The 25,380-nt window shown below is 39.0% G+C and overlaps 1 protein-coding gene across 1 annotated transcript in view; it reads right to left on the bottom strand.

Annotated features, from left to right (window-relative positions):
- CDH12 (cadherin 12) overlaps positions 1–23,322 on the bottom strand; it is a 345,191-nt gene extending 321,869 nt beyond the window's left edge. Inside the window, exon 1 of the mRNA XM_031676881.2 lies at positions 23,059–23,322. The gene's annotated coding sequence lies outside the window, so the exon portion shown is untranslated. The remainder of the gene's footprint in view (positions 1–23,058) is intronic.
- Positions 23,323–25,380: the final 2,058 nt, after the last annotated feature.

Below are 25,380 nucleotides of genomic sequence, written 5' to 3'. Positions count from 1 at the left end.
GGAGGGAAGCGGCTACCCTGTCAGCACTGCGGAGAGTCAGCAGGGAGACCCTTACTCAAACCCACAGGACAAAGTAAGTCAGCTGAGCAAAGCAGAACTGACTGAAATTCAACTTGAACATTAAAAATTCAGAAAGACGAAAGGCATTCCGCAATGCCATTAAACTGAAAGGACCAAAAAAGCAGTTGAAAAATCAGAAACATGCCACTCCCCCCCCAAAAAAATTAGGGAATCAGTAGTTAAGGAGGTCACTGCATGACAGTCACTAGAACAGAGGGTGCTTAATGGCTTATTTTTGTGCTCTGGTCTAATACAGGAAGGATGGCTAGTTTGAAAAGGAAGTAGAAATAGCTTAGTGATTTAAAAACCATGAAGTTTAGAATTAGAGAGAACTGAGCCTGACTTTCTAGTTCTGTGAATCACTAAGGGTTGGATTTTAGGCAAGTCTCTAAATGCCTCCGAACTTAATTTTTTTCCCTTTTATAGAATGGGCAATAATGCCTACTCTTAAGATTGCAGGGAGGATTAAATAAGACAACATCCCTAAAATGTTTAGTATGTAATGCATTCCTAAGAGCTGATAAAATCATTCTTATTCTTGATAGAGTCCTAAATTGAAAGGAAATGATGAGATGGATTGATAAAACCGATCCTCTCTTTTTGAAACTCAGCATAGTTTTTCATTTCTAAAAATACATGTCATTTAATTATCACTAATAAAAAAGTTACAATGTCCACTTTCCACTGGGCTCACGGTTAAGGCAGAATATGATTTCAGAGCCATAAATACCCCTTGCCTGGAGCTCCTCCTTCATTCATTCCTCAACAGCTTTGCAAGACATTTTCTCTGGGTCTAAAATTTCCATTCCTAGTAATTGCACAACTAGTGACCCAAATCAAATAAAGAGCAAGTGCTTTTAATATGCAAAAATGAACGCAGCAAATTCTAAACCAAAAAGAGAACACTGACTGGAAAAGAGGGAAAAAGAGCCTTCTTGAACACTGCCCCCTTCTCACGTGGAACTCCCATCCTGGCTTCACAGATCAGAGACAGACAGAGTCAAGGTGTGAGCTAGCCATGCTCATCACTCTGCCGTGAATGTCATGTTCCCAATCAGTAGCCCACCGTTTGTCATTTTCCATGGAGACAACGAAGCCAATTCAAGTTTTTCCTTAAAGTCTAGTTTCATTAGAACAGTATCTAGTACATAGCATTCAAGAAATGTTTTTCGATTGTTTAGTTATTCTGGCAGGATTCAGTTTATCTCGAGATGTTTATAGATCTTTTTCCTCCCTCCACTTCCTTGCAAATAAGCTATTCCATTTGCTCATCTTAAAAAAAAAATAAAAACAAAAACAGAATCCTCCTTCTCTTTGATGCATATATCAAGGCTTCTCACCAAACTGCTTCTTGCAGAAATGGCCCACATGAGCTATTGGCATGCAACGTGAATTCGAAATTGTTTGGAATAAATTGCTGTATACTAGAGAATCAAAAGGAACTTTACCTTGACATTTGCAGTATGTCTCTTTTCAAGTAGCGTAGATGATGTTATTTACCATTCCTTGTCTCAAGCATATTTAGGGATACAAGGGAGAGAAAACTGGTGCTTATTTCTCATAAGGTAAATGAAGATGCTGTATGGGGAAAAATATGTGACAATGTAGCAAGCCATTTTATTTTACATTGCAATAGGAGTTTTACTGATAATCTATCACTGTAACATGAAATGAAGGCGGCGCTGAGGGATCAGTTCCATTTACATTTATTCCACAGAAGAGATTTTCCTCTATATGCAACTGTTTGTGTATTCCAAGACTCACAAATGGAAGAAAATGCTCTGTGACTTTCACTAAGACTAGTACAAAATAATGTTGAGGGACTTATAGCAATGAATAGGAGATCCTAGTGAAACTGAACACATTCACAATCCCAGGAAGTTTTGGAGAAACACACTTGAGGCTTTCATTTTGTTCTAAGTGCACCTGATAGAAGTTCATCTCGGCAGCCCCTTCTGGGAACCTTCTCTCCTTAGGTGCCCTTGAGTGAAATCTCTCTGGTAGAATTAAGTACCTAACATTATTAGGTATCTTAATTTTGTCCTGCCTTCTTATATATGGAGCATAAAGTTTAGGCAAAAGTAATACTGCCTCTTTCAAAGTCAATTTAAAACACACATATATGGGAAACTTTTTTAAAGACAAAAACTACTGTCATTCAGTAAAAACTCTAATATGAATTTTAATAATGTCAAGTTACTTGTCCACTTCCTTTTGATTTGATTTCATAGAGAAAAGTCAATCTCTTAACATACAGCGAAACCTCACTGAATGTTTGTAGGTAAAGAAAATGAAAATCTATTCATATATTTTTTTACAGTCATATGAGGGGTACAGCACTCATTCTGTGGACACAATCTGTAGCTTTTTATAAACCTCCATGAGACACTTGGAAGTAACCCAGTAATGTTTAATGATTCATTCTGTATAGCACAGGGAAATATGTTCAATATCTTGTAATAACTTTTAATCAAAAAGAATGTGAAAACAAAAATATGTATGTGTATGCATGACTGGGATATTGTGCTGTACACCAGAAATTGACACATTGTAACTGACTGTACTTCAATTAAAACAACCACAAGAACAACATAGTGGTTATCAGTGGGGAGAAAGGTGGAGAGAGGAGTAAGATAGGTGAAGGGGATTAAGAGATGCAAACTATTAGGTTTAAAATAAATTAGCTACAAGAATGTAATGTATAGCACAGGGAATATCACCCATATTTTATAATAACTGTATATGAAGTATCGTGTATAAAAGTATTCAATCACTATGTGTGTAACTAATATTGTAAGTCAAATATACTTAAGTTAAAAAGTCAATTACAAAAAAGTGTTTAATGATGTAGTTGATAGAAACTTGAATATCTATACTTCAGTTTGGAGTATAGAAATAAAAGTACCTTAGGAAAAGTATTTAATAATATAAGAAGTATTAATGAAAAATACCCAACTGGTTATTTTCTTGAAGAAAAGAATGCTGTTAAACTCCAAGTTTGTGTTTCTGAATAATTTAATTTATTTTAAATATACATTTATAAAACAAAAAAGATATTCAGATTAAGGATTTCATAATAAAAAAGAGGAAATTATACAAATGAATCATTAGGATCTGATATTGGTTTTCAGTTGCTAGCTCAATATTTCCTTTTTTAGGTCTTCTTTTCATAAATTAATGATGCTGCTAATAAGTGCATGTAGTTTGTGACTGATTGCTCTTGTACAAACGCTCACATACACACACAGGTGAAGTCCCCTAGGAGCAATGGATCAGTTCCTGGCATCTTGGCAGATGGTGCTTAAGTTACTGGCAGGTGTTGAAGGTGGGGAAAGACCCTTGTCATCTCTAATCCCAGAGACCAACACTTTCAACTCAGAAATGAAAATGTCCCACTTATAAGTCCCTGAAGTGAAAGTGTCTGCAACAGGAAATCATTCTAAACCACGCCTTTGTGCAGAATCCCAGGCAAAGGAACCTGAAGAGGTTCCCTACGTTTAATAAGCAACTGAACGTTTTCCTTTCATGCCTCTCCTAGCTCTTGGCATTCACCATAACAGTGGCCATTTAGTCAAGATTCCTTTTAAACTTGTAAATGTTAGCTGAGTATCTCAAGAGGGCTGATTCCCTTCACTTTGAAGCCCATTTGACCCCAAATGCATTAACCTGGGCTGCTAACATTTCTTCCTGTGCTGTCACATAAGATATACTCCACATAAAATAAAGAACATCGACCTTGAAAGAGGGAAAAGAAAAAAAAGAGGGGGAAAAAAAAAACACATTTAGCAACCCGGACCAGAATCTAGGCTCTGTCAAAGTGATTTCTTATTCCATTTTACTGAAACAGAGCCGTGCTTTATCACTTCTGAGTTCATGTCTTACTGCTCAGGCAACCCACTTGAATTGGTAAGTTGCTTAGTTAAAGCATCCATGTGCTGTTCACGTTGTCTCTGTGATTTACAGTGGGAGAAGTATTCTGGGGGGGGGGAAATACAACGAAATGGGGAGAGGAAGTGAGGCCGAGAAACATGAAATCCCCTGAAATTAACAGTTCTGCTTCTTCCTGGTCATTTCCCCTCTTTTAATGAGTAGCAGGCAGATGGCCTGTCGCTGAAAGGGCAGGATGCTTAGTGTTGAAGGTGCCCACTTCACATCATCCTACATCGTTCATTCAAGTCGGCTTCAGAAGTATAAAGAGGGAAAGCAGTTCTGATCATTGCAGCTAAATTTGACAAATTGTCACTTACCTACACTGTTACTATGCTGCATGATCTCACAAAACTTCAGTAAATGTCTTTTGCCTATTAGCATTTTAAAGAGCTCGGTGGCCATCATACTCTCATCTTGGAGCCAGGGATGTTCCATTATCCACAATTAAAACTCTCTCAGAAGCAAGACTGGCAAGCCTTTATTTATATATTTTTCTTAGAGGCAACACGGGAGACATGGATTTTGTAAAATAGGCAGGGTGCTGTTCCGTGCAGCATCAAGAGGCAATGCTGGTTTGGAATAATTCTGCTAATGTGAAGCTATCCCCATTAAAACATAAACCATAATTGTGGAAAGCAATTTGCTCAGTAGCAGAGAACTAACAGGATTTCTTATTGTGATTCAATAACAAGGGAGCATGGAGATGCAATGCTGAAAAAGCTTCCCAAACTCTTTTAATTTTGTTGAAATGTAATTTTCTTCTGTGAAACCAGTGTGAAAGGTTGAAGTCGTTTCTATTACACTCAGAAGCAAAATGTATATACATTTCACGTAAATTAACATTTTCTGACTTCAGTAAGTGCAAATACTCTTTCATTCGCACATTGCAAAATGCGAATTAAAAGAAACTTGAGCCTATGACACTGAGGACAGTGGAAGCGAATCCATAGCCAGGCCAAAAGTTGATGTATTTCAAGCTCTAATCAGCTGTGTCATCCTTTATACACACTGTTTCCCTTTCACTAACAACTGATTATAGTTCAATAAAGATTTTATACCAACATGAAAGGTTGATAAATATTAATAATAAATATAGATAAAATCAATAGCATTATTAATAGATTCCTTCCTAGATAGTATGATCAAAATCCATAATAGCACAGAAATATATCAGATGCTGAGATATAATATATTAGATGTTATTTAATCAAAATCAATGGCACCAATCAGGGAATCTATTATTTTATTATTTATACTTATAATACATAGATATTTCATTCATAGAATTCTATTTCCTTTATTAGACATTGCATGGATCAAGTAACTGTTAGAAGCCATGAAGGATTCTAATGAATTTACAAAAACATGTTTACATGTGTAAAATGTGTTGCTGGCTCATTTCTTTTCATGGCTCTAGACAACTTGCAAAAGATAAGCTTTATATACATATTTTGTTGTTGTTGTTGTTGTTGTTGTTGTGTTGTTGTTGTTGTTGTGTTGTTGTTGTTGTTCTGTTTTTAACGGTAGCATCCAGCAGTGTGCTAAGCAATGTTTTGCAATCCGTGGTCCATCCAGGGGAGAAGAAATGTCTTATCCTCTGCATGGAGGATCCTCTGCATCCTCTGCTAATCTCCCCTGGCCCCCTGGGCTGAATCACTGCCCCGGCTCCTGTGTGCTTTCCAGAGACTCATTTACTTAGCAGCTGGTGAGTTGACACTTTCCATCACTTCACCTCTTGGCAACAGATGCCTCTCACTTAGGCACAGATGCTGAGTATCCACCCGTCTCTAACATTAGCCTTGTGCTCTGACTAATTGGGCCAGCGGAGTCATAATTAAGATTTGAATAATTAGATAACGGATATGATTACTTTTGTAATTAATCCTCATAGTGAGTCATCATGATCTGTCCTGGGTGATGACCACTGGTCTATACTTAATTCAAACTGAGATCATTGATGTTAAAAGCAAAGCATTACTAAATATATCTCTCACTTCTCTTTCAGAATGAATGCATTCTTTAAAAAGATGACACTATGTAAAGATACATAATTTTCATTTTTCAAGTAGATTTTACAGTCATTTGTTGGATGATGAGTACCTATTTCAATTCAATTCATACATTTTTTTTAAGGATCCCACTTTGGCTGCTGCATTGTCTTGGTGCTGTATGACCACACTTAAAAAGAGTAATTTTTTTTCCCTTTCTCACAAAGTTTACTGTATAATAAAAACTGATACACAAAAACAAATAGAGGATGACCCTTCTCTCTTGTCTGCAGAGATCTACAAGTGTTACAATTTCTTATGATTTGGCCGTAAGTTCCTTCTCTCTTCTTTCTCCACAATTGGTCCATATCTGTGATTTCCAGAATGTCACATGGTCGAACTCTGGTGCTAAAAGTCATGTGAAATCAACAGCCCAAAGCAGATCTATCAGATCTCTCCTCCCTGCTGATCCGTCGTGGAAGCTGGTCCATCCTGATCCATCCCTATCTCAGTGAAAGATCCCACCAGCTCTGAAAATCAGTCTTATTTCTCCTCTCGCTTCTTCCTCCCACAAGCATCACATTCCAACCCATCATCAAATAACATTGATTTTTCTTTCCAAATATTTCTTAAATCCACCCATTTCTCTCCACTACCACAATGTAGGAAACTCCTGATAATATTTCTTAAATAATAATAATTTGCCTTCCCCCTTTTTGCCCCATTTCCAAACCTCATTCTCCAAAATTCTCCAGCCTTCGTTCATAGGGCTGCGCGCCTCCATCTCTGTTTGAACCATCCTGGTTTCCCTGAATCCTCTGAGTACATCAGCATCCCACCTGCCACTGCATGAACTCTTCCATTAGCCTGGCACAGTCCGCCTTCCTCTCCATCTAGTCAACTGCACATCCTCGTATCTCTGTTCAAATATCATTTCTTCCAAGAAGGCATATTTCAGCTCTCTAAACCAAGCCGGGCCTCACTTCCCACAATCTAATAGCGCCATGAACATTTCTTTTAGGGCACCTTCCACACTTGTGTCTGTATGTTTTCTTGGTGATCAATTTAGCTTATATTTACACTGGATCTGGCCCAGATTCCCACACAAAAGAAACACTCCATTATTAAATCAGTGAATCATAAGATGGTAATATATCAAAAAAAAAGGGGGGCCAAAATGTGTGATTAGCAACTAAGGATGAGAGAGGTCTCAGAAGTTAATAGTCTTTAAAGTTTATATTCTTTCATATATGGACTTATGTATCACAAAGTTAGTACTCAAGTATTAACACATGACAGACACAGTATAGGTACTGAGGTTATAAACAAAATTCAGATATAGTCTGGGCTGCAGAGAGTTTGTCACTTATCAGGTAACATAAATCTGTAAAGAGAAAATTAGGAAACACTGTGACAAACGTAGTGAAACACAGGCATACCTCCCTTTATTGTGCTTCACAGACAATTGAGGTTTTTTGCTTTGTTTTGTGTTTTTTACAAATTGAGGATTTGTGTCTAGCAAGTCTATCAGCATCACTTTTCCAACAACATTTGCTCACTTCGTGTCTTCGTGTCACATTTCAGTAATTCTTGCAGTATTTCAAACTTTGTTGTTATTATTATAATATCTGTTAGGTTGATTGGCTATCAGTGATCTTTGATACTAATATTGTAAAAAGATTAGGATTCTCTGAAGGCTCAGATAATGGTTAGCACTTTTTTAAGCAATAAAGTAGTTTTAAATTAAGGTATGTACATTGCTTTCTAGATGTAATGCTATTGCACACTTAACAGACTGCAGAATAGTCTGAACATAAGTTTTACAAGGCTGGGAAACCAAAAAGGTCATGTGACTCACTTTATTGGGATATTTACTTTGTTGCAGTGGTCTAGGACCAAACCCACACTATCTCTGTGGTATCCTGTGGATAATCTTATCAGGTTGACAGCTGGAGAGCAAAGAGAACCTTCTGGTGAAAGTAATGCCAGTTTCGAGTTTGGAAGAGAGAATAGGAATCAGCCAGAAAGTTATGGAGGAGTATATGGACATGGTGGAGAAGTGCAGACACATTGTAAGCACTGTGGACCGCAAGGACAAACCGCACAAGGGCCGAAATATCATTAGGGATGTGTGTGTGTGTGCGCGCGTGGGCAAGAGTGTGTATGCTTATTCATGTTACTGCAAGTTGTTTACGATGACTCAAGGCTAATGCACAGCAAAAGAACTGGTAAGAGATAAGGGGGTGGGGGGTGAGAGAGGTTGAGGGTGTGTTCTCATAACCTTGTCTGAAAGACTAAAGCTGATTTTGCGGATAACAGAGAGCCAGTGGAGACTTTAGGTAGGAGAGTGGAAAGGTTACCTTTTTAACTTACACTGATCACAGTTGGGGAGACTGGAGTGAAAGAAAAGAGAATGGAGGCCAGGATACTGAAGAGGAGGCTGAGTCTCGGCAAGCATGAGGGCCTGGATTCAAGAGAAATACAGCAAATACGCAGATGCAGTTACACAATTAAGGTAAAACTGAGAACCATGGAGAAGGAAGGAGGGGTGGGGGGGAAATTCACACAGTTTAGGGGATGTTCAGGTTTTAAAAACTCATGCTGGGGAAAATGGTAAGTATACCAAATATATTTTTTCTTATGTGACTTATATTAGAGTCTTGAGTATAAGTCTTTTGTTTGTTTTGAACAACAAATGTTCCTACCGATTTTTATGCATGTTAAATCTGATGTGAATTAAAGGTCTTATAACTGCCCAAATTTGGGCTTAATGTTTCTATGAGAAAACACATTCAGAATTCTAACCAAGACATAAAAACTGTAATGGGGTGACTTAGTTGAAACTAGATTCCAAAGTGATGTTTTTGAAGCTGTAAATGTTAGATGATGGATAAACTCCCATTTCCTCGGTGCTTTCCACAACATACATGTTTTTATTTCTTCTTTGTGCTGGTCACTTTGCTAGGCAATGAGGATTACATGGGGATTCATGAAAGACGCTGGAGGTAGGGTTCCACTCTGTCTGAGTGTCAACCCATTTCTTGAACGTGCACATCGTAGAATAAGAAGCTAATTGTTCTGTTTTCATTAGGGATTCGAGCTAAGTTTTTTTCAGGTCGTTGCTTCTTTGGAGGTTTTTTTGTATGTGCACAGATTTATCTAAGCTGCCAAATTTATTAGGCACATTCTTGAGGAGATCCATGTTTGTAAGATTGTTCATATAGCTGGTTACCAGGAGCAAATATCCAAGAAGAGTGCTGAATGGACCAGCAGACCACTGAATACTTTCACTGCGGAAGAGAATGAGTAAGAACTGGACTGGCCCGGTTCAACAGCCTGAACAAGGTGTCATTTAAGAATGACTGATACAGATTGAATTAATGTAGGATTATTTTCTTCTAACTTTTCTATTTAAAATAGCTCAGTGGGTGGAAGTAAAGAAGGAATTTTTTTAACATTTTTTATTGATTTATAATCATTTTAAAGTGTTGTGTCAAATTCCAGTGTTCAGCACAATTTTTCAGTCATTCATGGACACATACACACTCATTGTCACATTTTTTTCCTCTGTGATTTATCACAACATTTTGTGTATATTTCCCTGTGCTATACAGTGTAATCTTGTTTATCTATTCTACAATTTTGAAATCCCAGTCTATCCCTTCCCACCTTCTACCCACCCCTGGTAACCACAAGTAAGAAGGAATTTTTTTTTTCAATTGAAATGAGTGGACATCTTCACAAGAGTTACAATCTGGAAATGAAAATGCGGGTTCCAGAATGAAAGACTAGGATGGAGTCTGGAGTTCTGCCTCTGAGGCCTCCCTGGAGCTGAGTCCTGGCCTCTGTGTGGGAGAACCTAGTGGCATGCAGTCCGGCTGGGAGCAGACAGCTGAGCCCTGGCTGACGGTAAGTGAGGCTTCACAGAGACGAAACATTCAGGCACCAGGCCTGAGGGCTTCAGAGTTGACACCTTGCTTGGCACCTGGTTTACATCTTCTGCATCCTGCTCCCTTCCATTGTTTCTCTACTTTAGGGGTGGGGGTGGGGACAAAAAAAAACCCTTGCCACTTGGTCTGCATGTGCTGTGTGGCCTCAATGAAAAGCCCAAACTCAAGTTGTTAAGTACAAAGTGATGAAGGGAAGGACGGTGTTTTCTAGACCCGGACAGAGGACAGAGCTGCCCAGAGGAGCTGCGATCTCACAAGAGACATTAGCAGGGGGGATCCCCGGTGGAAGGCAGGAGGTCAGAGAGGGAAGCGGGAGAATCTTGTTTCTCAGAGAAAGGCAAGCACCTCGGGAGCGTTCACGAACAGCCCGGGAGACCCTGAGTGGCTCAGGTGCAGCAGTCAAAGCAGTGGGTCCTGAGCCGTCACAAAGGCGGGAGCTGATGAAAATAATATCCTATTTTTGCATCCCAGGCTTAGATTTTCGAGTTGCCTTAGGTCTCAATAAAAGTTAATTTTCCATCCTCTGTGTAAACAGTGGCTTTCTTAGCTTGAAATTATTAGAGACCCCAGGGCTCAAGGTTGTAGCTGGGTCCCTGATGACTCTAAAACCTGGAAAGGCTGAAATCATGCGTGGGGAACGCCAGTGAGCCGCGGGGACCTGGGCCACCTGTCAGGGTAATAATGCTGACCCCCAGGGCGGCGGGGTGCTGGCTGCAAGTCAGGCACCTTGCTGAGCACGTGTATTATGGCGTCTCACTATGCAGCAACCTCCCAGGTCACGGATATTATCTGTATTTTATTTGAGAAGGACACCGGGGCCCTTAAAAAGTAAAGAAAATTCCCTAAATCACACAGGTAGGAAGTCATGGAGTCAGATTACAATTTCAATCTGTTGAAATGAAAACCCCTCTCTTTTAATCATTATGACATCCCCACCCCGCTCAGATGGACTTTGCGGTCCTGGGCGGGCTTCCCGGTGACCCACCAAGCTTGGGAAAGGCAAGGAAAACAGTTATTTTTCCTTTGAGCACCACGATGGGTGCTTTGTCACACTTTGTCTCATTTAATTATCAAAACAACCGATGAGGCAGGATAAAATGTATGTTCTATACATTCTAAACATCAAGAAGCAAAGAGCCCTCTGACTCTTAGTCTACTGTCAACATATTTGTCTCTTGGGAGGATCTCTCTCCTTCCATAAAGCTCTGCACAACAGAGCACGTTTCCCAGTTTATTTCCTTTCTTGCTCCTGAATTTAGCTCAACATGAGGGAATATAATAAGCCTTGGGATACAATGCTGGCTCTTTTTCCTGTGGGATCTCTCTCTCTCTCACACACACACACACACACACAAACACATTTCTAAGTGCTAATCTGTTAGTAATAATACAAAAGAAATACACATCCATGATGATCAAAAGATGTAACTCTAGATGGAATTTAAAAAAAAAAAACATGAAAACATGCTACATCTTGCTTTGCATACTATGTAACAAAAGTCCTGTGGAAATAGTGTGTGTGTGTGTGTGTGTGTGTGTGTATGGAAAGAGAGAATATATGTGTATATATGTACATTTACCCCTTCGCAATCTCCCCCCAAAAAAGGGCTCATAATGTTGGCTAAGTGAATAACGTTATTACACTTTAATTCTTCTCATTGTACTTTAATTTTATATAGTCCTTAACAATGTTGAAAGTAGGCTTCAAATTCATCTTACACACCAAGTGATCATCTTTTACGAACATGATGGAGAGATGACAGTTGTGTTATCTGACAATTGACCTAGTAGAAAAGGCTGAAAACAGGCGTTTCTGACATTCTTCAATATTTTTATTTTTATGTCAGAATCATAACCAATGCCAAAAGAGCATAATGCCTACCGAACTGTTTCTGCCATTTAAATTCTATCTAGCAACCTAAATGCTAAGCTTGTTCCATCTGTATGTGCTGCTATGCTCTTGTCAGACTGAGCTAAGTGGCTCCAGGACCTATGGAAAGCCTACTTTTTGTCACCACTTCACTTCAACAACCCTTCTTTATCTAGCAAGCAGTTTACACACAAAACTCGAGGCTGACTTTTGAAGGTGTCTTTTACTTTCAGGGGTAATGGCTCCCTGTGGACAAAAATGCTTTTAACTCTAGAATTTCCTCTTGCAACGCCAAGCCTTATGAAATATTTCAGTGAGTGCAATGCTAGCAGGGTCACCCTCCTTACCAACCCTGTCCAGTTTTATTGTTTTTGGTAACGCACGCATACAGGAAGATATAGTCTGACTTCCGTATTTGGTATGGACCCGAGGAAAGAGAGTGAATGGTCTCTCAAGGACCACATGCTGCAGGGTGTCCTAAAGAGGACACTGGAGAAGCACACGAGCCTAGACACTGGTCGGGCAGGGAGCGCTGACGCACAGAGGATGCGAGGTCTGGGTGCTGTTGATAAGCGAATGGGTTTCATGTGGAAGAGAATCTTACCTTGCTTATTGACTGGTACCCACTTTTCAGAACCAACTGAATGTAGTCTAAAATTTAATGTTTGATTTACATAGTTCTAAGATACACATGCCGAATTTACCTAGGAGTACAGAATTCTGCTTAAAATACACACACGTCTTCCCAGTTGGGCTCCTCCAAAGATGGAATGAACTGCTTTGGGAAGTAAAACATTCTGCTTCTACTCAAAGCAGAATCACGAAATTTCTTGGACGGAATATTACTACAACCGACACACAAAAGACAAGGAAGAGGCTTTACGTCACAGGTGTGTGGCTCCTTAATCACGAGAGGTACACAACACATGAGTCTGCAAAACCTGGACTAAGAAAGACCTAGAAAGGAGTGGGTATGTGAAAAGGGCTGGCGGCTTCATAAATTGGTATATTTGGTCAAGAACAAGAGTAACGTGGCCATCATGTCACAACAAGGAGTCATTGTGACACTTTGATGACTTGGTCTAGTTTTTTGTGTTAACTGTGTCCACTCACTGCTGCCTGACTCTGCGTTGGAGCCCCCTTCCCATACCTGCAGACCAGAGCATAATTGTTCTTTTTTCTTAAAATCTCAGAAAAACAAAATGGCATAGCATTCAGCGGAGGGAAAAAGAAAACATTCTGGTGTCTAATTATGCTTCCGAGTAGAGTGTGGGATATTATACCTGTTTACTTTTTTTGTGTGTGTTCTGACAAGAAATATTTCTCTATTATCATAATATTATGTTTCTCCTTAGACTCTAGTCACAACATTCATCTTGGTGTTATGTTTCCCTCTGCCTTTCAGATGTTTGCCTTCGGGCCCACTGATAAATAACATTATATTTGGTGGATCTGCATTAAAAATCACTTCGTTCCATGACAAGATATTTAAAATGTCATTTGTGCCTCGTGAAGGCTTTTAGAAAAATCCAGAGACCTGGACCCACATGGTCCAAATGGTGTTTCTGTAAGGACTGCAGTTTCCTTTTGAGGATTAAGGTTCCAGGGAAGATTGCTTCTAAATATCCGTGAGAGAAATACTTTCCAGAATTAATGCCGTTGCTTACTCTGTATTGATTTTTAGAGCATTTCGCCTCACCCCATATAAAGGATAAGCAATAAAGTACAGTTTAATTATGGGAATATTAAATATAACAGTGTAATCATTTCTTAAACATGTGAGATCAGAGAGTATCTATTCAGGACGTGCTTTTTGACAGCGGATTCTCAAGTACGGCCGATTTCTAGTGTTTGTTATACCAGATACGTTCCTCTAAAGATCCAAAAGCCTAAGACTAAGAATTAGAGTCGTTTCCTGCACAACCATCATCTAGTTATGAAATAAGAAGCTATCAGGGTGGTACTTTTAAAGAGAATGGAATTCTGAGGTAAAATATGTGTGTTCATTGATCACAAATGGGTGAGAAATGTCACCAAGTTATTACACAGAAAGATGCTGATTGAAAACAGGTGACCTTTACCAAACGTGCGTGAACAGTTTTTACTGTTCATTAAAGGATAAGATATCTACACAGTCTGTAAGAGGTACGAAATACATTAAGCCATTATCAGTGGTTCCCGGCATGGCAAATTTCTGAATTAGTCTAATTGTTACTATATTTTTGTGTTTGGGGATATTTCATAAAGGTCATATGGCAGAGCAAAATTCTCTTCAGAATGGCAGGCATTTAACTATCCAAGAGGAAAGAAGAAGCTTATGAATAAATGATTGTTCTTGAATTTAAAGAAGTACATTACATGTCTTTTTTTTTTGTTGTTGTTGCAAAGGATTTGTATATGTTGGTGCCTGTCACTGGAGATACAGTAGTGAATGAAAGAGGCATAGCGCCTGCCATCAGCGAGTTAGGAATTCAGCATCATTAAATGATGTAATGAGTTCTGGGATTGGAGTTGCAGGGTTATAAAGTGTTTTATGGAAACTGATAGGAGAGAGATTTTGCTAGCCTGGTAGGGGCCAAAAATTGTTTGGACAAAGTGACATCTTGCGTTCTACGGGTCAAGAGATCTAGTCAGATGAGAAGACAATAAGACAGGTGGCAAATATGAAATCTCAGAGATAAAGAACAAAAAGTGGTGGAGAAATTTTGGGCAAGACTAGAGAACGTCCATAAAATGGGTGCCCCAGGGAGGTTGGAACGATATCCTAGGAGAGGGGCCACGACAAGGGAAGTCTTTAACAAGGGAGCGATGAGATCAAGACTGGCCTGAGGGAGGTCAGTCTCCTGGCAGTCGGGAGCATTATTTTGTGGAGAAAAAGAGTATAATACAGAGCTCATAAGCAAGTAACAGATGACGGTGATGTGAACTGTGGGGAGGTGAGGGTGAAAACCCGTGTGCGAAAGATGTAAAGGGCAGCACTGAAAGGCCCAGATGTGTCAGATATGGAGCGTGGTAAGGCAAAGCCAACAGCTGGGTTTCTCACTTGGCCCGCTGGGTAGGTTGTGGTGCCATTTGCTGAGCCATTGAAGAGAGACTAGGGAGCAAGTGTAGGGGGCAAGATTGGTAGATGCATGGACCCCTTCCTCCTTCCCTCTCTCTATCTCTCCCTTCCTCCATTCCTCTCTTCCTGCCCTCCTTCTCTCCTTTCTTTAACATAGAGGTACCAGCTATGTGATAGATGCTGATCTCGGTGCTGAGGCTTAAGAAGGGAAAACAAGATTCTTATCTTCAAGGAGGTTACGGTCGCATCGGAGAAACCATCATCAGGCAGTAAGTGGGGAATGTCGGACTGACAGTGAGGAGAAAGAAACAAAAAGGTGAGTTGGGGGTACACTGGTAAGAGAAAACCTGGGTAAATGACATCTCCTATTTAATTTCAGTTACAGTTAACAATAACAACAACACAAAAAACTGTCCAGAAGAAGCAGAGTTTCTGCCAGGGTAACCCATAGTGTTCGACCTATGGAATGAAAGGTGAAAATGTTCTCCTCCTGAGAATGTCAATACCATTAAATTTGAATAGCTCGCTTTGAATGTGATTGTCCTCCAAGGGCCCAGACAAGAATGGGGGTTTTTCTAGTCAGGAGGTGGGACAATGTGAGCTGTTCTCCACATCAGTGTTAGCAGGCATGGCCATTTTCCCTCAACTCTAAAAGTGAAATAAAGTTGCTCACCTAATCCTGCAAAATGGAGCCCCTGAAAGTCACCAATGGATACATCCTTGGCCAATTTCATGCTCATTCAACCGCTTGTTCAGCTTCAAGTACTGCATATAAGCTTTCATAAATCCTTGGTTTATATTATTTTATTCTCTTTCCATTCAGCTCCATCCAAAACTAATTTTCTCCCCGGATATACTTTTGTTTTAATTTTTATAGGTATTTTTAATGTATATATATTTAATTCAAAGTACTGAAAAATATAACACAAGATTCAGACCAGAACCAATAAATCTTTCCCACTCTCAGAATTCTTTGATGGGTTCCTGTTATCCCTGGGTTGAAGTTCAAACCCCTTACATAGACAAATATGAAGTTGTGCTTTACATACACACTCTTCTTAGACACGCAATACTTTACTGTAATGTTATGCCAGAACCAGTGTGGTTCTGGAGGGGTGACGGTTCTGTTATCACATCTCTGTGCCTTTGGACATAGCGTTACTTCTAGCAGCAGCTTATACCCCATCCTCTTCTGTCTGTCTTAATTCAAGCTATCCCTTCATTGACAGCGCAGGAAATTTCTAGGAAGCATTCCCTGGCCTTCCAAGTTAAGTCAGGAGCTCTCTCTGTGCGTTGATAACACCCTGTGCATATTTTTCATGATTACACAGCAGAGGGTACTGTAACTGGCCTTTCTCTTATTTGGACCCCCACCAACAAGCATACACTATTCAAAGGAATTAGGGCTTGTCAGCATGTGTCCACAGCTTCTAGCAAGTACCTGACACTTAAGAGGCACATGCTAATACTAAGTAAATTAAGTGGACATGGGCTTGATTCTTACCCAGTCCTAAGCAAAAGCAAAACTATCATTGTTTAGGTTTGCCTCAATCCTAAGACACAGCCCATATAACTAACTTATTCCTTTGGAATATCCATTCATTCTTTGTTCAATAGATACTTTCTGAAAGTCTACTCTATGCCAGGCCCCACTGCAGGCCTGGGCTGCAGCTATGAAAGAAAGAAACAAAAAACCCAGTCTTCATGAAGCTTACGTTCTAATGTCTATTGAGGAACAAGGAGACAAATAACAATCCAATAAATATAAAAGCGTCAGTAAATATAAAATATAAGGTTTCCAGTTAAGGAAACGTTAAGCATTCAAGAAGGAAAAAATATGGAACAGTATTAGGGAAATGTTAATATAAGTTATGCAAAATGTCTGTCCACACTAATGAAATATATCTCTCTTTGTGTTTTGTAGAGTTGAGCAATAACAAAGAAATATGTACGGCATTTGGGAATAGAAAGAAAAAAAAGGTTACATAGAGGAGAGAGAGTTGAAATCAGTATCTTTGCCATTTAGTTTGGGAAGAGAAGAAAAGTTGAAGTGACAAATAATGAAGCCTTATGACTGCATTCCTAGAATACAGAGAAGTGAAATACTGTTTGAGAAGTCAGCTCTCTGGGATGAGTCTGGAACCTTGATATGGAATTATCCTGCGTAGCCCTGAAGCCAAGAACTTCTACACATTGAGAGGTGGGGTTGGAAAAGCCTGCTCCCTCTGAACCGCAGAGAATGAAATACGTTAGCAATGGTTAAATAAATACTGTTAGCAAGTGTGAACAATGCAAAGAATTAAACATGTTGGCAACGTGGTAGAAATACATTGTTTTCCAAAACATTCAGTTTTTCTATATCCAGAGAGAGCAAGTGGGAATCAACAGTGGATTAAGAAAAACGTTTCTCAATTTTTACCTGGCTCAGAGCTTCGCATCATCCTTCTATAATGGAAAGAGCTTCTTGAGAAGTTTTACCAGCCTTTAACCAGGTAAGCTAGGCTGTAAGTCACATCCTGTGGTAGGTCCCTGACCACTTACCCACCTGGGGCAACCCCAGAGCAGAGTGGGGCTAGAATCAGAGCAGCAGCGTCAGCAGCCCTGGGTGGGGGGCTGGTACACGTGCAGAATGTGGCCTCACTCCAGAACCTCTCAACAAGATGCCCAGGTCAATGTGTGCCCACTCAAGTCTGGACTTGCTGTTCTATAACAGCAATCCTCAACCTGGTGCGAATATTAGAATTGCCTGGGAAGTTGTTTAAACCTCAGTGATAGGGTCACACCCCTATATATTCTGATTCTATCAGAATAGTCTGCATATCTTTCAAAACTGTGTTTCCTAGGTCCTTTCTCAGACCTACTAAATCATTACTCCAGGTGTGAGACCCAGGGATCTGCTGCTTTAAGACACATGCTCATTGAATCCTGTATATAGCAAAGCAAAAGAATGTGTGACTTGGAGGATGGAAAACAATGAATTCTGTTGCAGAAAACACATTTCATTTAACCTGATTACTTGAATCAATATACAAAATATGAAATTCTTCTGTATGTATATGTGTATAAATGCTATTTGATAACCTTTCAACTTTATAATTAGAGGATTTAAATCCCATAGCAAAATATAGATGAATTTGTAGAGAAGAGGAAATGATAGGTTTGGATCTATTTGAAAATATATTTTAGATCATTATCTTCAAAATATTTTATAAATCACAAAATATGTTATGCTCATAATAAAAAAATTATGCAATATATGAATTAGTTTCATGAATTTGTTTCTTTCCTAAACAAGGAGCCAGCATACTTTTTCTGTAAAAGATAAAATAGCAAATAATTTCAGCTTTGCACACACTACAATTTCTTTGTGCTCAACTATTCAAGTCTGGTTTTATAGCATATAAGCCACCATTGACAAAAATAGGAAGTTTCCCCTAAACTGTCTCCCAAATTACTTTCTTTAAAGTAACATCTACTCATCTGTCTAAATCCAATAGAAAAAAAAATGTATTTTCCTAAAATTCAAGTGTACTGATAGGAACACAGTGTCGGGAGGTGGTTCCAGCTTCTGGTAAGGTCCAAATACACATTGTTCTTCAGGAGAAAGAATGTTCCTAATTTTCTCTACTTGACAGATAAGGTAAGGGGCTAATAACAAGGTCTCTGGTTTATAATAACCACTGATATTTCCAGAGCACGGAAGCAGTTGTAAGTATGTTATATTAATTATCTCTTTTATTACACACAACACTGGTTTGGGATCAGTACTATCATTAGCTCCATTTTAAAGATGATAAAAATAAAGTGAAGGCACTTTAACTGACTTGCCTAAGGTCTTGGAGCTAGCAAGTACCCTCAGTGGGATTTGAACTGAGGCTTTGAATCTAGAACCCATGCTTATGGCCACTCCACATTTCTGCCTTATCCACTGTCTCCTGAGACTATGAATATGTATGATGTTGGGCCAATTATAATCTTTTAGTTTGTAAGAAACACAGATGTGCTCAGCTTGAATTGGTTAATGGAACTGAAACCACAGAGAAAAATGTGGAAAACAGGAAACAGTTGCACTGCATGGCGTGTCTGCAATACCACCCAGGATCACATAGTCTTTATGTTCCTACACAGAGAGCACTCCTTCCTTTTTGTGCTTAGCCACTATAGCGAGAAAAACATGTTTGTTGTCTAATTGACCTAAGGGAATTCACTTCTTTTCTTTCCTTCCTCCCAACCTCATGACATCATCTCATTGATGATTTCTGCAGATCACCATCTCTATGTTTCTCAAATTCTGCTCCTGCCCATCCACGGCTGGTTATCCACCTTGAATTTATATGTAAGGTCATTAAATCAGCTATGTCCTATATAACACAGGACATCTTTTATTGTTGTGTTCTTTCTAAAAGGCTACATGGTAGCCGTTGGCTACTCTAGAGATGGCTGTCTTAGATCTGATTGCATTCATCTCTGGTCAAATCTACTGTGGCTTGTGGAGCCTAGACACGGTCATATTTCTGGGTGGGGAGACCTATTCATGGTGGTCCCTCAGCACATGAGTTCCTCTGCAGTATGGCTTTTTATAGATCATGTTGATTCTTTTGGAATAGTAATAAAGGAGATTATCTCTATACGCTTTGTTTTTCTGTTATTCTTATACACAACTAGGATAAGCCAATAATTTACAATAAAACCTAGAGAATGGAAAGTAAGCTAGCTGGGGGCTGGAGATTATACATATATACTTCTTGATCATGTTTCTAATCATTATTGAATCCATTATTTGCAGTATCTGGTTCAATGTTATCTTTTTACATGTTTGAGAACATGTTGAAACATAACAAAGGATTCTATTTTATGACTATGCAACCTAGCTAACTTCCAGCTACTGCCTCAGCACATCCTTGGATATGACAGTTAATCAGATTACATTTTTCAGTCAATCATAATTTTACAACAGCTCTCCCTTTTTGTCCTAGACTGAACCAAATTTTGGTTTGGATAATATTGTCACAATATCAACATAATTAGCTGTAGTAAATCTCTGTGTACACATGGAAAGGCTTACATAAAGTCAGGCGAGCAAACAGACTCCTTACATTTGAATCTTTGTTTTTTGTTAGCTCACTTTCCAATATTCAATTCCAAATGTTAATTTCTTTATGTTTTCTAATATTGTGAATGTATTTTGCCATGAACATGATTCTCCTTAACTTCCTTCTAATGACATCTCGATACAAGTAGCATTGGATTTATATCTCTAATCTTTATTTGATTTTATCCTGAAAGTATGTCTACCTCTCTTGAAAAGATGTATGTTTTGCAGATACCAAATTTCAGTACTGATTATCCCAGAGTGGAGTGCTTTTTCTGTCAGTACTAATCAGAATCAGCTTGATGTAAAGACTTGAGCATTAACCTCTTTCAAAACCGGAAAGAACAAGGTATACGCTTCTTTCAAACATTGGTAGCTATGGAATTTACAAAATCATTTATTTTGAATAAGCCAAGAACTGAACTATTCTGGGGGTAATATAATTAAGTTGCACTACCTTAAAATTACCTTAAAATATTCATGAGTATCACATTAAGTTGGAAAAAGTCACCATATATAAGGTGATAAAAAGTATAGAGCAAAGATTATGAGCTGTAAACACTGCCAGATCTGAGCTTGAACCATAGATCCACTAACTATGGTACCATCCTTGGCCCAGTTACATGTGCTCTCTCAGCCTACATCTCCTTGTCTGGAAAATTGAGGTAAATAACTCCCAATGTTATCATTTTGATTTGATGATTATATAATACAAAGTTTACACCCCAGCTATTTGGCATTTAGAAGTCATGATAGACACTGCCTCACCCCACTGTCTTTTATTGAAAATACCACCTGCCTAGGAGCAGGTTATAAATCATAAGACAAGTTTTATAAAGTTTTAATGGATTTTTTGTTTTTGGTTTAAATTTTGAAACTGACTATTCTAAGTGAGGTTATCCTCTGTTTTCCAATCACACAGAAGGAATACATCACTGTCAAAGGAATGAAAAATGGGATTCAATATAGAAGATAGATATAAGGTGGGATAATACGTGAGAAAAAAGTCTGACAGAGGAAGCACATGCTACCCAAAATAAACAGCTCCTAATTCAATTCTCAATTTTCCCTGCGATTCTCGTCATTCTCTTTTCAGCCCGTGTTATGCAAATTAAGACAACAACTACAGTGATAAAATCCTTTTAAGAACTTCAAGTATATCTTTTTTTAAAAAAAAAAGCTACAACAGCCTTTTTAAATAAATATTTCATTACACACTAAGCACGTCCTTCAAGGGTCATATACAAGTAAGTACATCTAATAAAAGTTCATTGGGTAGGACACCACCACGAATTTTGAACTTGGCCCAAGGAATAGTTTGTAATTCCGAGCGTTTTCAGCAATGTACAAGTTTGTTACTAATAAATGTGGCCCTGTCCAGTTAATGGTGCCTCTTCCTGTTTTAGAGGTTACTTAAAATGTGAAAAATGAAGACGCCAAACACCCCAAACAGTAACTAATCAAACACTTCTCTGAGGTATCTTTGAATCAGTGGAAAAACCATCCTCCTGGAGAGAAGAGATGGACATCTCAGTACAACAGAGGTAAATAAAATGTCTTCAGGCTTTGGCTAAAAGCATACAGACAACAAGCCAGTCCACATCAGTGCCTGTGGGTGTCCTAAAAATATTTTATTCCTATGGGGGAAGCAAAAACATCAGTCTCTTCATGTATGATTATAGACTAAAGCTCCCCAGAGAATTTCAGAAGCCTGGCCAATTAACATGAAGAGTGTTCTGATACCTTTATAAACTGTCCCATCTCAGGACACCCACAAGAGGAAGGTGGAATCAACATCTCACGAAATATGAGTGCTCCTTTTAAAAACCACGTTTAAGATACCATTATAAATCTTTACACAAAAGTAGCTAGGTTTTTTCTCTGTGCTTTAGCACAGCAAATGTTATTGAAATTCAGTTTGTGTAAGTATTATCTCATAATAATGTATTTTCTATTTTAAATAAGGTTGGCTTCATTATTAGAAAATGATTTTGATTTTCATAACCAGGTAAGTGGTTATTATTCCCTCACGTGGTTACAGGGCTAATCAATCAATTGGGCGTAAGTAATTACAGTGACAAAAATCATTGTATTTTTTATTGCAGGCAAATTTGCTATAATCTGGGATAAAACCATCACACTGTATTTACATGTGCAAAGTAAAGTAGGGGAAAAAAAGTTCTGATAATTAAATCTGACTTTGGAAAGTTACTTCTATTCACTCTAGATATTTTTGACAAACTTATGAGGAAAAAGGGTTTAGAAGAAATAATGTGGACTGATTTGTTTAAATTACCTAGATATTTGCCCTAAACCATGTAAAAATACAAGTTTAACCTCAGTTCACTCTTGTTTGATAACAAAGTGCAACTTCACAAACCTATAAGCCAAGATTTCAATAAACATATAAATTGAGTCTATTGAAGAAATCTCCTTTCAAAAGTAAGTATATTAGCAAGAAGGTTATTTATTCACATTAATCTATCTCATAAAAAATTCATCTCTCATATAAAACTATAAATCATATCAATGGTATAACTTTTGGGGTTCATTTTTCTTAACAGCTACATTAGAAACTTCATTTAAATTATAATTGCTAAATGGACACTATTAAAATATTCAGGGATTTAGTCCTAAATCCATTGACCCAGAGGGAGCTCAGGAACATTTTTAAAGTAAAAAGCTGCACAAAATCTCAACTCTCATTTGCAAATTTTCTTTCCATCTAATTTAACTTAGAAGCTTTTAGACTTGGAGATTTCACCATATGACAACAGCAGAACACTTCAATCAAAATCAAGCTACCTTAGCGCCCCACAGCTCTCTAGATTATTTAAAGGCGGGTAAAATGAGAAGTTAACTCTCTTTTCGGGTTTCCTTTATTGTCTCCTGATGCGAGGCAGAACACTTATATTTCAAAAGCAATCGCTCTGTAGTACCGTTATCCCCAAACACCGGTTTTCATTCTAGGACACTTGCTTATAAACTGAGCCTTTCCCTGACATAAACAGTCACTTGCTGCAGTGCAGAATGTCAGTTTAGTCAGTTCGAACTTTCCACGCAGAAATGCAGCGCGATTGCAGTCACTCAGCTCGAGCGGCACTTACCTTAATTGAAATATTCACTGCGAAGGAGGTGAGAAATCAGTCAGATCAACCGTGAACGGGGTGGGGAGAGCGAAGTTTTCAATCAGCACCCTCCCAGGAGCTGCAGGCTGGGCTGCTCTTTGCTGCTTATGTTGAGCCCCTCACTGCCTAAGAGAACAGAAAAGAGAAGCTGAAATCCTCAGAGGTTCCCTTGAGTAAATGAGGACTAAGCGATGTTTCCTAACGGGAGATGCTCGGCGAGCGCGCTGCGTCTGCGTCCCTAACCGCTGCGATAGGCTCCCGGCGGGTCCCCGGAGCCGGCGGTGATGATTGACCTGATTAGCAGGGAACACTCCCCGCGTGCAGGCAGCGCACACCGAGGGTCGGGGGGTCTCCCGGGGACTGGGAAAGGCCCCGAGGCCACTTGGGAATCGTGTCTTTTCCAGCCTAACGGATGAACTACAACTAGACTGCAATTTGCAAGGAGATCAGACACCAGCGTTTAAGCCACGGGAGGACTTAGACAAACGCGCTTTCTCCTGCTGTTCTGCCAGGTGCATTCGTGTTCGGGATCAGGTACAGTGAAACAATTAATCGACCGATAGGGCTGATTTGTAAGACGAGACGGAAGCTGAAAAATGTTCAAAGCGATGTGATGAAAGAGATGGCTGTGCATGTCTTTGCCCCCAGCCCGGTACACACTTCAACCTTTGTCAAAGTAAAATGTTTTTAAAGGTGTATCACAGCCCTCCAGAGGGCAACTCTGATTTATTAAAAAAGAAAAGGAAGTAGTCATACTAAATAAGAGTATTTGGCAGTTTCTTACAGACACGAGCACTCAGTCCAAGACATGGAGAACACAGCCTTGTTTGTGTAGTTTTTCAAACAGCATTTTAAATTAGCATTGCACTTGCAAAAACGTTTGCATTATACTATTAACCTGAGGAGCACAGGAAAATACATCATTTTACCTAACTCAATCATCTCTTCTAGTAGTATTGAAACGCTGATTTTCTAAAACAAAAACAGTAAAAGTATGAGAAGATCCAAATGTCAAACAAATACATATTAAATGTAGTCACATGACTGCTGATACACATCCACTGACCACCTGAGAAGCTCTCCAACATCTCCGACATTAAAAGTTACCACTGCCTCCGAGAGATCTAATTTTCTCAGAAAGGTCACGTAAACTAAATGTCAAAGCCCCAAATGGTTAAGTTTTGACAGTTGTCACTTCTATAGGAGAAAAGTATTCCAATAACATAAAAAGAACAGATGAAAAAAGTCATTTGCATGTCTTGAGAGTGAGAAAATTCTGATTGCCAGGGAGAAAACTGACGAATGTCCTCTCGCAATGCTACTGTGTGACGTGTTCAGCATTTTTATTTTTCCAAGTAGGTCTCACTTGGGCCATATGGCGTTCCCTTGATGTGCATGTGTGTGTGTGAGAGAGAGAGACAGAGAGAAAGAGAGAGAGAAAGAGAGAGAGATAGGCTACATTTGCATTGTGATATTTACATGTGTTTTAGAAAAATCCCAAATTTCAATAAAGGGATGCACAAAACATACATAATGGAAAATTTGTTTGCCATATATATTCCCAAGTAAAGATTTTTTTTAAAAAAGGTATTTCATTAAACTACAAGCTTTCTGATGATGGAACTTCTTAGACAAAATAAAACTTCAGTGTAACTGAGTTGTTGTAACAGGGCAGACAACTGAATTTAAAACAGAGATGGACCAGGGAGAAAAGCCCCAGAAAAGCTGAGCCTGTGTCCCACGCAGAGGAGCGCTCTTGCTCCCTCCGCTGGTGGAGGGTGAGAGCTGAAAGCAAAGAAATCCAGTCCAAAGGATTCAGAGAGGGAGAGTAACTTCCCCCCGCCCATCTTAAGCAGGAAACCCACCATTAAGCAGGAAACCCACCATCCAGTTACAGACAGGCATTCGAGTGTTCTAGTAGAAATGAGACTGCTTACATCAAAGTTAATGCACATAAATAGATTGAAATGAATAGTAAACAAGAAATATAACTGCTAATTTCTTCTACAAGGATCCTGACTCGTTGTTCACCCAGCATTTGCCAATGAAAAGTCTGATGGAGTCCATGGTTCTGATGTTCGGTTGCTTTTGCCATGACAGCACTCTGCTCGTGTATTTGTCTAAGCTTTATTCTAATTGTCTTAAATAGGGACCTCTTTTTAAAACTTATTAGAAGCTTAAGATGGTGCTTGTTTTCTTGAACTCCGTCCATTAGCAAGGACTGTCACCGACTAAAACATGTATACTCTAAGTTAAGCTAATTTTGTACCACAGTAGGTAGATTCTACCTGGAGAGCCCTG

This window comes from Vicugna pacos, chromosome 3 (assembly GCF_048564905.1).
Source record: "Vicugna pacos chromosome 3, VicPac4, whole genome shotgun sequence".
Classification (NCBI taxonomy): Eukaryota; Metazoa; Chordata; class Mammalia; order Artiodactyla; family Camelidae; genus Vicugna; species Vicugna pacos.
Note: the sequence above shows the minus strand (reverse complement) of the source record. Positions and strands in the feature narration are given on the sequence as shown.